At 42.8% G+C, this 12,445-nt stretch overlaps 1 protein-coding gene across 2 annotated transcripts in view; it reads left to right on the forward strand.

Annotated features, from left to right (window-relative positions):
- Positions 1-1,560: 1,560 nt before the first annotated feature.
- The window catches only part of LOC115166311 (poly(rC)-binding protein 4), a 67,799-nt gene continuing 56,914 nt past the window's right edge, over positions 1,561-12,445 (forward strand). For both annotated transcript variants that reach the window (XM_029720213.1, XM_029720214.1), the window contains exon 1: positions 1,561-1,908. The gene's annotated coding sequence lies outside the window, so the exon portion shown is untranslated. The remainder of the gene's footprint in view (positions 1,909-12,445) is intronic.

Raw genomic sequence — 12,445 nt, forward strand, 5'->3', positions numbered from 1 at the left:
ACACCTAAAATAACATTGCGGGACTGTCCTACAGCCAGAAACCTTTGTACCTTCTTAGACCCTAAACCTCAAGTTGTATTTATAGAAGGTTGTCACTGTATCTCTTTGTATAGGCCTACAGAAATCACTCCATCTTCTACAGTTAGTTCAAAATGCTGCAGCTCGACTTTTAACAGGAACCAGAAACATTTTACCATATCACACCTATTTTAGCTTCTCTAAACTGGCTACCAGTCACTTCTGGAATATATTTTAAAATTGTATTAATCACTTTTAAGGCTAGGATTGGTTTAGCCCCTTCCTATACCTCTGATATTTTATCTCCCTATGAACCAGGACGCAGCCTGAGATCCTCTTGCAAAGTCTATATGTTGAAAACGAAAGGTGATTGGGCATTTGCCATTAGGACATGTAGACTTTGGATTGATATGCCAGAGGAGATCAACATTGCTAAGTTGTTACAATAGTATTACCAGTTTTGATAACACTTATTTTGTCTATTTAAAATGTCACTAACTGTATGCATTCGATTATATACTCAACCATTTTTCAGTCAGTCAGTAAGCACTGATGTTCTGCACCTAGCAGAGTGTGTCTGTCTGTAATCAGCTAAATAAATGAAGCTGTTATCTTCCAATTACCCCGATATTCCCCTGTCTAACGAGGACCAACGGACAGAGAGGCTGTTATCTGATGTCATGCTTCACAATCAGGATTAGGGTTGCAAAATTCTGGGAACTTTGAATACATTTCCTGTTATACCAGAAATCCTAGTTGGAGGTTTCCAGATTTCCTACTTATTCCCTCCAGATTCCATGAATCCTATAACTGGGATAACCAGGGAATTTATTGAAAGTTAGGTAGGCCGTCATTGTAAATAAGAATTTGTTCTTAACTAACTTGCCTAGTTCAATAAAACTTAAATAAGTGCATGTTGGGGAAATGGAAACAATTTAGATTTTTTTTTAAAATAGGTGGCTACAGACCTGTCTATAAATAACCTCACAGAGTTAAATATCATTAACCATAATTGAAGTCAACAAAATACAGTATAGCCTAACTCTCATGATGAAAAATGAAAATGGTGCAGCAATAGAAAAAGTTCCAGTTCAATATGACTAGCTGAGGTCTTCACTAGATGGCAGTATGAGAGCCAGTAGTAGGTTGGCATATTTCTGGACCGCCCACAGCAGACCTCCACGGGTGGGCATTAGACATTCCTTTTACACTTTTAACTTCGCCAACGCTCTGATATATTGACAGAATAAAAGCCATCAAGTATTGTGTGAATTGATGGGCACTGGTCCCAATTCCCAAGACTTGAACATATTAATTATTAGGCTATTAATTATTTCCAAGCAGCTAACCTCCATTTAGCTATTCAAATGCGACAATTATTGTCATTTATGACCAAGCATATTTTCCGTAATTGTAATCCTCTTCAACATGAGAGAAAGACAAATAGGGCTCCCATCAATCGAACTAACCGATTGGTCATGCGACGCGCAGCGGGGAGCGTGAGATGTGCCCAAATTCATTCAGGGATCCCATGGGATAGCCATCACACTCGCCCGAGAAACAGAGCACCAGCGGAAACAGGAGTGGTTGGATAGTTGGGCAGACTGTTTTACCCAGAGTGCACTGTAGGCTACACACTGAAAACTTCACCTTCGTTCGCGTAGCGATCCGAAAGGGTGGTCTGTCACATTCGTTTCGAGCCGCATGCATCTCGCTCCATCGAGACGCCCCGTCTCCACGCACAAGCGGCTTGCACTCACTCCTGTTCTATTCTTTCAGCGTGATACAGGGAGGAGAATCCGTACAAGCGCACAGTGGACTTTAATGTGTACAAAACCTGCTTTATGGGGATACTTTAGAGGGAATCTTGACGACCCTGCATATTAACAGGTAAGATACGAGTTATCAATTCTTATTATCTGGTGATTTCTCCAACTTCAAAAACCTCTCCTGTATCTTGCTGTCTCTTCCTATTCTCAAATGCCGAACTATTTCAAATAATGATAGAAAAAACCCTTGAGGTGTAGATTGGACTATACATGTACGGCTATTCAAAAATAATATATGAAATAAATGATATAGGAAATATTTGTTCTCACTTTGACATCTCACCTAAATTGCTCATCCTTGTATAATAAATTAGGCTACACATCCATGTAATTTTTCTGCATAGACACAGTAGGCCTATTCAAAGAAACCTGAAATGGATGCCATATAAAGACACTTATTTTGAGCTGAACTCCACGACAAATAGTACAATCCCGACATATGCGCTCAAAGAACAACAGCAGTAGTTTACTGGGATTGAGGACAGACGTCCTCAAAAAGACGTCTTTATGATAACAAAAGATGACCCCACTGCCTATAGGCCAGTTCTTGATGCACAAAGATCACGCTCAACAAGAATGGCAGTGTGGGCGCCTGCATAGAGCTGAGGCACGCGTATTTGTGTGTGTGCGCGCGTGCGCGTGTGACAGGCGCATCACTCACTGGCTGGACGGAAAGACTAATGAATTGACCAAAATATACGTGCGCCAAGGAAAATTCTACTTGCAGATTCCACTATAATAATTTCATTTTGCCTTATACTGTATGTATTTATGTATTTTTTTCAACACTCTTATTTATGCTGCCAATGGTCAAACAGCTTGGTGATAATATTTTTCAAAACACTAACTTTGTTTAAGTGAATTTTTTATATATATCCTTACTAGATACAACTCTAGTAACAAACAATGTTATTATAGAACAAGTTACTAAAATACTTACCATTTGCCATTTTTTAATACCAAGTATTTATTTTAGTCAATAATTCTAATATTGTGGATTCTCTGAAATGCACAGGACTGTATTGTTATGTGTGTGTGTGTGTGTCAACCCTCATTTGTTTCATTGGCACTGTAGGTTTACTGTTTCTCAACCTCCTTCAACCTCTTGCCATTTAGGATCATTTTAATTCAGTAAAAGCTTTACTGTGAACAAAGGGTACACAGACAGTCAGGTATGTAAATAAAATCACTAATCAGATAGGAATATGTTTTAGTGAAATTTGAACATTCATCTACACTTATGATTGTCCCGTCCTGACCAGTATAGGGGTTATTTGTTATTATAGTTTGGTCAGGACATGGCAGGGGGTGTTTGTTTTACGTGGTTTGGGGTTTGTTGGTTTGTGTTTTGTAGAGGGGTGTTTGTTTAGATTAGTCCGGGGTTTTTGGTTAGGTTCTATGTTGTGTATTTCTATGTCTGATCTAGGGTGTTTAGTTCTATGTTTAGTTAATTGGGATTTGGGCCTTCAATTGGAGGCAGCTGTTTCTCGTTGCCTCTGATTGAAGGTCCTATATATAGGGGTGTGTTTGTTTTTGGGTATTGTGGGAGGTTGTTTGTGCACTGCTATGTTTAGCCTGCATTACGGCTTAGCTGTCATTCGTTTTTTCGTTTTGTTGTTTTTGTATAGTGTGCGTCATAAAATAAAGATGAGCATTCACGTACCCGCTGCATTTTGGTCCACTTCCTACGACGGCCGTTACAATGATCTTCCTCAAAATACTGCAATGCTGCTACCAATATCAAAAATCAGCTTGATGTTGGCATTAGAGCTTTGGATCTCCAGTTTACTGAAGCTGCGCACAAACAGGATATGGTCAAAGATATGGTTAAAGATGGAGAGCTTCCTATATTCTTTTTTAGTGTCTATTTTAAGCATGGTCAATCCTACTACACTCCTGGAAACCGGTATGACGAGAGACATAAGTCCTGCATATCAATGATCCTGTATGAGTCATCTTTTCTTATGTCATCTTTCTGTAAACAGAGTTTTTGATATTATTTTATTCTACGAGGAGATCTCGAGGTTAAGAACCTAATTTCCGAGAGAGACCTGGCATTAGTGCATGCTTACATACAGTGCTCCTACACATAGAATCACAATATTAGCTCCTATTTAAAATAATTCTCTCTCTGGGAGGATTGTTTGTTCATTGAGGAAATATAAGGATGGGATAGAATACCCCCATAGAAAGGTGATCTCTCCCTGGCAGATAGTGAGGATCAATATCAAATCAAATCAGGACAGAATGGTGTGTGTGTGCGTGCATATGCGTTTGTTTGTTTGTGAGTGGAAATGAGTGGAAATGAGTGGAAGAAACAGAGAGAGGGGTAATGTTTTCCATGTCTGTCCATCTATACGTTTATTTCTGAAAGAGAGCGAGAGAGACTCAGAGAGAGGGAGAGAGACCATCAGGCATGGCTGTCTCATGTGGCATGGCTGTCTCATGTGGCATGGCTGATGCTGACTCTCAACCTAAATGTAATTCCTTAATCCAAGAATCAAAGATCTAATAAGGAGTGGAAGGGCCTCTTCAATAATAAAACTGAATCAGCATCTCTACAGCAGCAGCAAGGGCTGAGGGCTCAGAGGACTCATAAATAACAGACTCTAGGACTGACACATGCTGCTCCAATGGCTGGAAACTGCCAATACCCTTCCTAATTTACAACCAGGCCTGCCTGCTCAGTCAGAGGTAAATAAGCAATGTTCTAGTCAATGAGGAGGGAGTCATCAAGGTCTTGGTAAGGCTGTGGAGTATAGACAGTAGCTCTGCCTAATTGGTGTAAGCTGCAGACCATGACCATCTGTATGGTGACTCTGGGTAATAGTGTTTCAGAAGAGGAGGTAAAGAGAAGTGGGGATCTTGAGGGGATTTGTTAAAGGATGCAGGATTATTAGGTGAGAGTCATAAGAGCTAAACTGAGTCATACAGATTATATTCAATTCAACCAATTGTATTGTGCTGTACCTTATTATGTCCTGACTGTTGATTTGTATTAACATTTAAAGGCTCGTCAATAATATAAAAACAGAACAATAATATTCAGTCAGCTATGTTCTTAGTAATGTCTTGCATTTGTTGTCACAGTGGTTTTCATATTACACATATACATTTTTTCTTTGTGTATTTTAGACAAATCTCTCCTGTATTTGAGTCCATAACCTGTGTTTGTCAGTGTGTAATGAATATAGACTCTGTAGGGAACAACCAATGCCTCCCACATCATCGATTGAAGTAGATGGTGTGTTGCAAGTACTGCTTTCTTAATAATGTTGTTTTTACAAGATGTTGTAGAACAGCTCCACTATGAAATACTACCAATTTACAATGCATTGATCTGTGAACAGTTCTTCCCCACAGACCTTCATAAGGCTTGAATAGTGCACAATACATGTAACTCAATTGTTTTACCATCTTGTTTAACTATGAAGAGTTCTCTTGACAAAATGCAACATGATAGTCTTGCTCCCTTTCCTATCTCAGGTTTGAACCCAAATAACTGACAGCCGAGGGGAGATTCCCCTTAAATAAAATACTTTACTCTATTTATTGTGGCTCCCTAACCCGCTCTGCAGTATTTACTTTTGTCAAATACTCTGGATTAGTTCTTTGGTCAAGTAATCAGATTGTTTTACTACTGAAACTACTGCTAATACTGCTGCTGCTACTACTACTATTACTACTTCGTCTACTGCTACTTCTTCTACTAATACTACTAGTAATAATACTACTACCACTAACAGGTGGAATCCTGGTAGTGAATTTCAGTCCCATGAGGATGGCTTATACAGCCCAGTATTTTACACTTTAATCAGTCAGCAGACACTATTATGCAGAGTGACTTACTAGCCGTGCATAGGCCCACAATGAAGAGGCTGAACTGCTGCAATATACACCACAGCACTTCAAAAGTAAGTGGTGTGAAGTAGTGTATATATATGAAGAAACTGAGCTAAGGGGCTGTCTTAGTGACAGTAATCCGCTTTGCTTTGTGGAGCCAATCTATAGGGCAGTGCATTAAATGAAGGTTTCTCTTTCAACCGGCCCTCTGCATCAGTGTGTTTTCGCAACCGCGTCTGGAGGGAGAAGTCCCCCCCCCCCCCTCAGCTGCTGAGTGCCTGAAATATTTAACAAGGACTGCACTATTTTTGGATTTGTACTCTGTTTGTTTTGGAGCTTATGTAATAACCTGTTGTGTTTCAACCCACCACACATGGTAGTGTTTGGCGTAAGTATGCCATTCTCAGACAAAGGCTCTGTTGGTAAGGCAAAGTGTGTTTTACCAATGAGGGGTGTGCTGCCGTTTTCAATATGATGCAAGGTTACTTTGAATAACGGCAGGGGTTGGGAATGTACAGGATGTGGCGCCAAATGCCATTCCATTCTATTTAACATTTAAGGTATTTTAGTATTGTTTGTTCTTTTAATGCAGTAATTTAGTCTCTCGCAGGCTGTTTTGGGCCTCTCTGGGCAAATTTCTGTGTTAGATTTAATAACAACATACACAGTGAAAGCACTGAAAGCTACAAGCTTCTCATATCCTTAGCTTCTTTTGTTCTAGAAGCTATTGATCTCCCTCTCTGTCTGTCTCTGTGTGTGTCTCTCTCTCTCTCTCTCTCTCTCTCTCTCTCTCGCTCCTATCTTTCTCTCACCCCCCCTCTTTCTCCTCTCCTGACTGCTCTCCAGTGAGGTGTCAGATTCTCTGACTCATGCTCTGGGTTGGAGCATGGAAGCAGGGGCGTCATGCACCCCAAAAATCTGCGGGGGCACAAAGTACGTCAGGATGACTGGGGTTGGTCAGGAGGCGGTCTCTGCCCCCCATTCGCATGGAGTCCTGCAAACTAGAGCCGTAATCATTATGCTTAATTCTATGTAAAAAATATACATATATGTCTAAAGCCAACTTCATAAAACGGCTAGTAGTATTTCTGTGAAAACAAAACAAAAATAGTTGTATTTTATTTTAAACAGGACAAATCTGAGGTAGCAAGCTCCCCTATTGGGATAGGATATCCTATCCTCTGGATAGGAGGAAAGTGGGAGGAAGTAATGAAAGAGCAGATGAAGAGGGGGAAAGTAATTCTGCAGATAGAAAGATTGACCTTCATCCTGGACTGGGATAAAAGCTTGAGTTAATACCATGCCAAAGTGTATTCAGTTCCATGCCAAAACGTATTTCGAATTACGTATGGTGCAAATGCAAGCTTTCTAATAGTAGGAGATGTGCCATTGGCAGTGAAAACAAGGCAAATTAACCAAAGAAATACTAGCTTTTTTTTGGTCCTGTTTTCCAAAAATATAATCCAACTGCTATCGTCAGTGATTTTTTAAACCAGTTAAGGACTATCCATTTTTTTTTTACATTCTCCCAAAATGAGTTTGCATTATAGCAGTACCCGAAGCATGCTAGATAATCATCTAACATAGGACATTTAAATCCGGGACACTCAAATGAGTATGATATGTTACGTTTGGCATGGTTACATAAGACAGAATGTTACTTAAGGCAAAAACAAAAGGAGGGTGGGTGGGAACGGTGGCGGAACGATGGCGTGAGGCTACGGATTGGTTGGACAACAACCAGTGAGCACGGCGCGATATTCAAAACAAAATAATCTCAAAATTAAAATTCAAGTATTATACAGCATTTTAAAGATACTCAACTCGTTAATCCAATCACATTGTCTTATTTCAAAAAGGCTTTACGGTGAAAGAAAAACATTAGATTATTTTAGCATAGCACCTCAGCAAAGGAAAAAAAAGCAATTTTCCAAGCACAATAGCCACCACAAAACCAGATATACAGCTAAAATGAAGCACTAACCTTTGACAATCTTCATCAGATGACACTCCTAGGACATCATGTTAGACAATACATGCATTTTTTGTTTGATCAAGTTTATATTTATATCCAAAAACCCAATTTTTACATTGGCGCGTGGCGTTCAGAAAATGTTTTCTCTCCATAACATCCGGTGAATAGGCACATTTAATTTAGGGAAAAACTCATAAACGTTGAAAAATTGTATAGCAATTATTTAAAGAATTAGAGATAATCTACTCCTTTATGCAACCACTTTGTCAGATTTCAAAATAACGTTACGGAAAAAGCACATTGTTCAATATTCTGAGTACAGAACTTAGCCTTCAATGCTAAGCTATACAGTTAGCCTACAACCACGGCGTCGACAAATCTCTAACAATATGTTCGAAATATTTACTTACCTTTGCTGATCTTCAACGGAATGCACTCGGATGGGCACCCACTTCCACAAGAAATGTTCATTTGTTCTGCAAAGTCCATCATTTATGTCCAAATACGTCCGTTTTGTTGACCCATCCAGAACACTTTACAATGCCATGTGGCGTGGACGCAAATCCATAGACGAAATGTTCAAAGTTCCATTACCGTTTGTAGAAACACGTCAAACGATGTTTACAATCAATCCTTTAGGGTATTTTTTAATGTAAAATTGCGATAATTTTACAATCGGGCAATAGCTATTCATCCCAGAGGAAAAATAAAAAGACGATGACGTCACGTGTACGCGCATCATAAGACACCTCTCCTCAGACTGGCCTGTGATTGACTGAGCCAAAATGATCTGCCCGGTAACAGATGATGGTTGAAACCCAATGTTGACAGCCAATGGAAGAGTTAGGAGGTGTAACGTAAATCCTATGTCACTGTAGTTTTCTAAGGGATTCTAAACAAAAACTACATTTCTAAATTCTCCCACTTCCTGATTCAATTTTTGTCAGGTTTTTTGCCTGCCATATGAGTTCTGTTATACTCACAGACACCATTCAAACAGTTTTAGAAACTTCAAAGTGTTTTCTATTCAAATCTACTAATAATATGCATATTCAATTTTCTGGGCCAGAGTAGTAACCTGTTTAACTTGGGTACGTTTTTCATCCGGCCGTGAAATTACTGCCCCCTAGCCCCTAGAGGATAATGGAAATGTCTGGCAACCCAAAGTTTGCGTGTTCGAATCTCATCAAATACTTACTGATTTTTATCTACTCTGCAACTACTTAACATGTTAACTAACCTTTCGCCTAACCCTAACCTTAACCCTTTAAGCTAACTCTTCCCCTAAACCTTCCCCTTTAACCTAACTCCTAACCTTAACCCTAACCCCTAGCCTAGCTAACGTTAGCCAGCTGGCTAAATTTAGCATTAGCATTAGCCCTTCTTCCGGTTCGGAGCGAGCAGTCGCACTTCGCTTCGCTCCACAGGTAATATTACACTTCTTTACATTACAATGGTTTGGTTTGTTTGATCTGAACAATTTTTTTCTTAGCTATCAAAGATAATTGTGTAGTTTAGAGTAATTAGAGTAATTATCGAGGCCGGCTATTTTTTCGTCCTCCTAACGTAGTCAACACTGCTGGCTGCTAGCTGCTAGCTAGTCAACACCGCTAGCTAGCCAACCGCTACCGACTAGTAGCACTGTAGAAACTATTATATTACAACGGAACGACTTGATTAGTGTAGTGTTAGTTAGCTAGCTACATAGCTGTCTTTGTCATAGCTTGATAATTGTGTAGTTTAGTAATAGCTAGGTTAGCTAGGTTAGCTAGGTTAGCTAGGTTAGCTAGCCAGCTATTTCCGTCCCCCGCGACGCCATTGTTCCATACCCAGCCAACTATTACCGACGAGCAGCATTGTAGAAACTAAATACGTTACAAAGGAACGTCTTGATTAGTGTTATGTTAGCTAGCTACAAAGTTACTTTTGTATAATAGCCAACCTCTACCGACTAGCAGCACTGTAGAAACTATTACATTACAACGGAACGACTTGATTAGTGTAGTGTTGTGTTAGTTAGCTAGCATTTTCGTCATTTTAGTCAATAAGATTTTCGCAACGTAAGCTTAACTTTCTGAACATTCGAGACGTGTAGTCCACTTATCATTCCAATCTCCTTTGCATTAGCGTAGCCTCTTCTGTAGCTTGTCAACTATGTGTCTGGCTATCCCTGTTCTCTCCCCTCTGCACAGGCCATACAAACGCTTCACACCGCGTGGCCGCTGCCACTCTAACCTGGTGGTCCCAGCGCGCACGACCCACGTGGAGTTCCAGGTCTCCGGCAGCCTCTGGAACTGCCGGTCTGCGGCCAACAAGGCTGAGTTCATCTCAGCCTATGCTACCCTCCAGTCCCTAGACTTCCTGGCGCTGACGGAAACATGGATTACCACAGATAACACTGCTACTCCTACTGCTCTCTCCTCGTCTGCCTACGTGTTCTCGCATACCCCTAGAGCATCGAGCCAGCGGGGTGGTGGCACTGGAATCCTCATCTCTCCCAAGTGGACATTCTCTCTTTCTCCCCTGACCCATCTGTCTATCTCCTCATTTGAATTCCATGCTGTCACAGTTACCAGCCCTTTCAAGCTTAACATCCTTATCATTTATCGCCCTCCAGGTTCCCTTGGAGAGTTCATCAATGAGCTTGATGCCTTGATAAGTTCCTTCCCTGAGGATGGCTCACCTCTCACAGTTCTGGGTGACTTTAACCTCCCCACGTCTACCTTTGACTCATTCCTCTCTGCCTCCTTTCCACTCCTCTCCTCCTTTGACCTCACCCTCTCACCTTCCCCCCCTACTCACAAGGCAGGCAATACGCTTGACCTCATCTTTACTAGATGCTGTTCTTCCACTAATCTCATTGCAACTCCCCTCCAAGTCTCCGACCACTACCTTGTATCCTTTTTCCTCTCGCTCTCATCCAACACTTCTCACTCTGCCCCTACTCGGATGGTATTGCGCCGTCCCAACCTTCGCTCTCTCTCTCCCGCTACTCTCTCCTCTTCCATCCTATCATCTCTTCCCTCTGCTCAAACCTTCTCCAACATATCTCCTGATTCTGCCTCCTCAACCCTCCTCTCCTCCCTTTCTGCATCCTTCGATTTTCTCTGTCCCCTATCCTCCAGGCCGGCTCGGTCCTCCACTCCTGCGCCGTGGCTCGACGACTCACTGCGAGCTCACAGAACAGGGCTCCGGGCAGCCGAGCGGAAATGGAGGAAAACTCGCCTCCCTGCGGACCTGGCATCCTTTCACGCCCTCCTCTCTACATTTTCCTCTTCTGTCTCTGCTGCTAAAGCCACTTTCTACCACTCTAAATTCCAAGCATCTGCCTCTAACCCTAGGAAGCTCTTTGCTACCTTCTCCTCCCTCCTGAATCCTCCCCCCCCTCCCCCCCCCTCCTCTCTCTCTGCGGATGACTTCGTCAACCATTTTGAAAAGAAGGCTGATGACATCCGATCCTCGTTTGCTAAGCCAAACGACACCGCTGGTCCTGCTCACACTGCCCTACCCTGTGCTTTAACCTCTTTCTCCCCTCTCTCTCCAGATGAAATCTTGCGTCTCGTGACGGCCGGCCGCCCAACAACCTGCCCACTTGACCCTATCCCCTCCTCTCTTCTCCAGACCATTTCCGGAGACCTTCTCCCCTACCTCACCTCGCTCATCAACTCATCCTTGACCGCTGGCTACGTCCCTTCCGTCTTCAAGAGAGCGAGAGTTGCACCCCTTCTGAAAAAACCTACACTCGATCCCTCCGATATCAACAACTACAGACCAGTATCCCTTCTTTCTTTTCTCTCCAAAACTCTTGAACGTGCCGTCCTTGGCCAGCTCTCCTGCTATCTCTCTCAGAATGACCTTCTTGATCCTAATCAGTCAGGTTTCAAGACTGGGCATTCAACTGAGACTGCTCTTCTCTGTGTCACGGAGGCTCTCCGCACTGCTAAAGCTAACTCTCTCTCCTCTGCTCTCATCCTTCTAGACCTATCTGCTGCCTTTGATACCGTGAACCATCAGATCCTCCTCTCCACCCTCTCCGAGCTGGGCATCTCCGGCGCGGCCCACGCTTGGATTGCGTCCTACCTGACAGGTCGCTCCTACCAGGTGGCATGGCGAGAATCTGTCTCCGCACCACGTGCTCTCACCACTGGTGTCCCCCAGGGCTCTGTTCTAGGCCCTCTCCTATTCTCACTATACACCAAGTCACTTGGCTCGGTCATATCGTCACATGGTCTCTCCTATCATTGCTATGCAGACGACACACAATTAATCTTCTCCTTTCCCCCTTCTGATAACCAGGTGGCGAATCGCATCTCTGCATGTCTGGCAGACATATCAGTGTGGATGACGGCTCACCACCTCAAGCTGAACCTCGGCAAGACGGAGCTGCTCCTCCTCCCAGGGAAGGACTGCCCGTTCCATGATCTCGCCATCACGGTTGACAACTCCCTTGTGTCCTCCTCCCAGAGTGCTAAGAACCTTGGCGTGACCCTGGACAACACCCTGTCGTTCTCCACTAACATCAAGGCGGTGACCCGATCCTGTAGGTTCATGCTCTACAACATTCGCAGAGTACGACCCTGCCTCACACAGGAAGCGGCGCAGGTCCTAGTCCAGGCACTTGTCATCTCCCGTCTGGATTACTGCAACTCGCTGTTGGCTGGGCTCCCTGCCTGTGCCATTAAACCCCTACAACTCATCCAGAACGCCGCAGCCCGTCTGGTGTTCAACCTTCCCAAGTTCTCTCACGTCACCCCGCTCCTCCGCTCTCTCCACTGGCTTC

The sequence above is a fragment of the Salmo trutta genome, chromosome 28 (genome assembly GCF_901001165.1).
Source record: "Salmo trutta chromosome 28, fSalTru1.1, whole genome shotgun sequence".
In the NCBI taxonomy this organism is placed as follows: Eukaryota; Metazoa; Chordata; class Actinopteri; order Salmoniformes; family Salmonidae; genus Salmo; species Salmo trutta.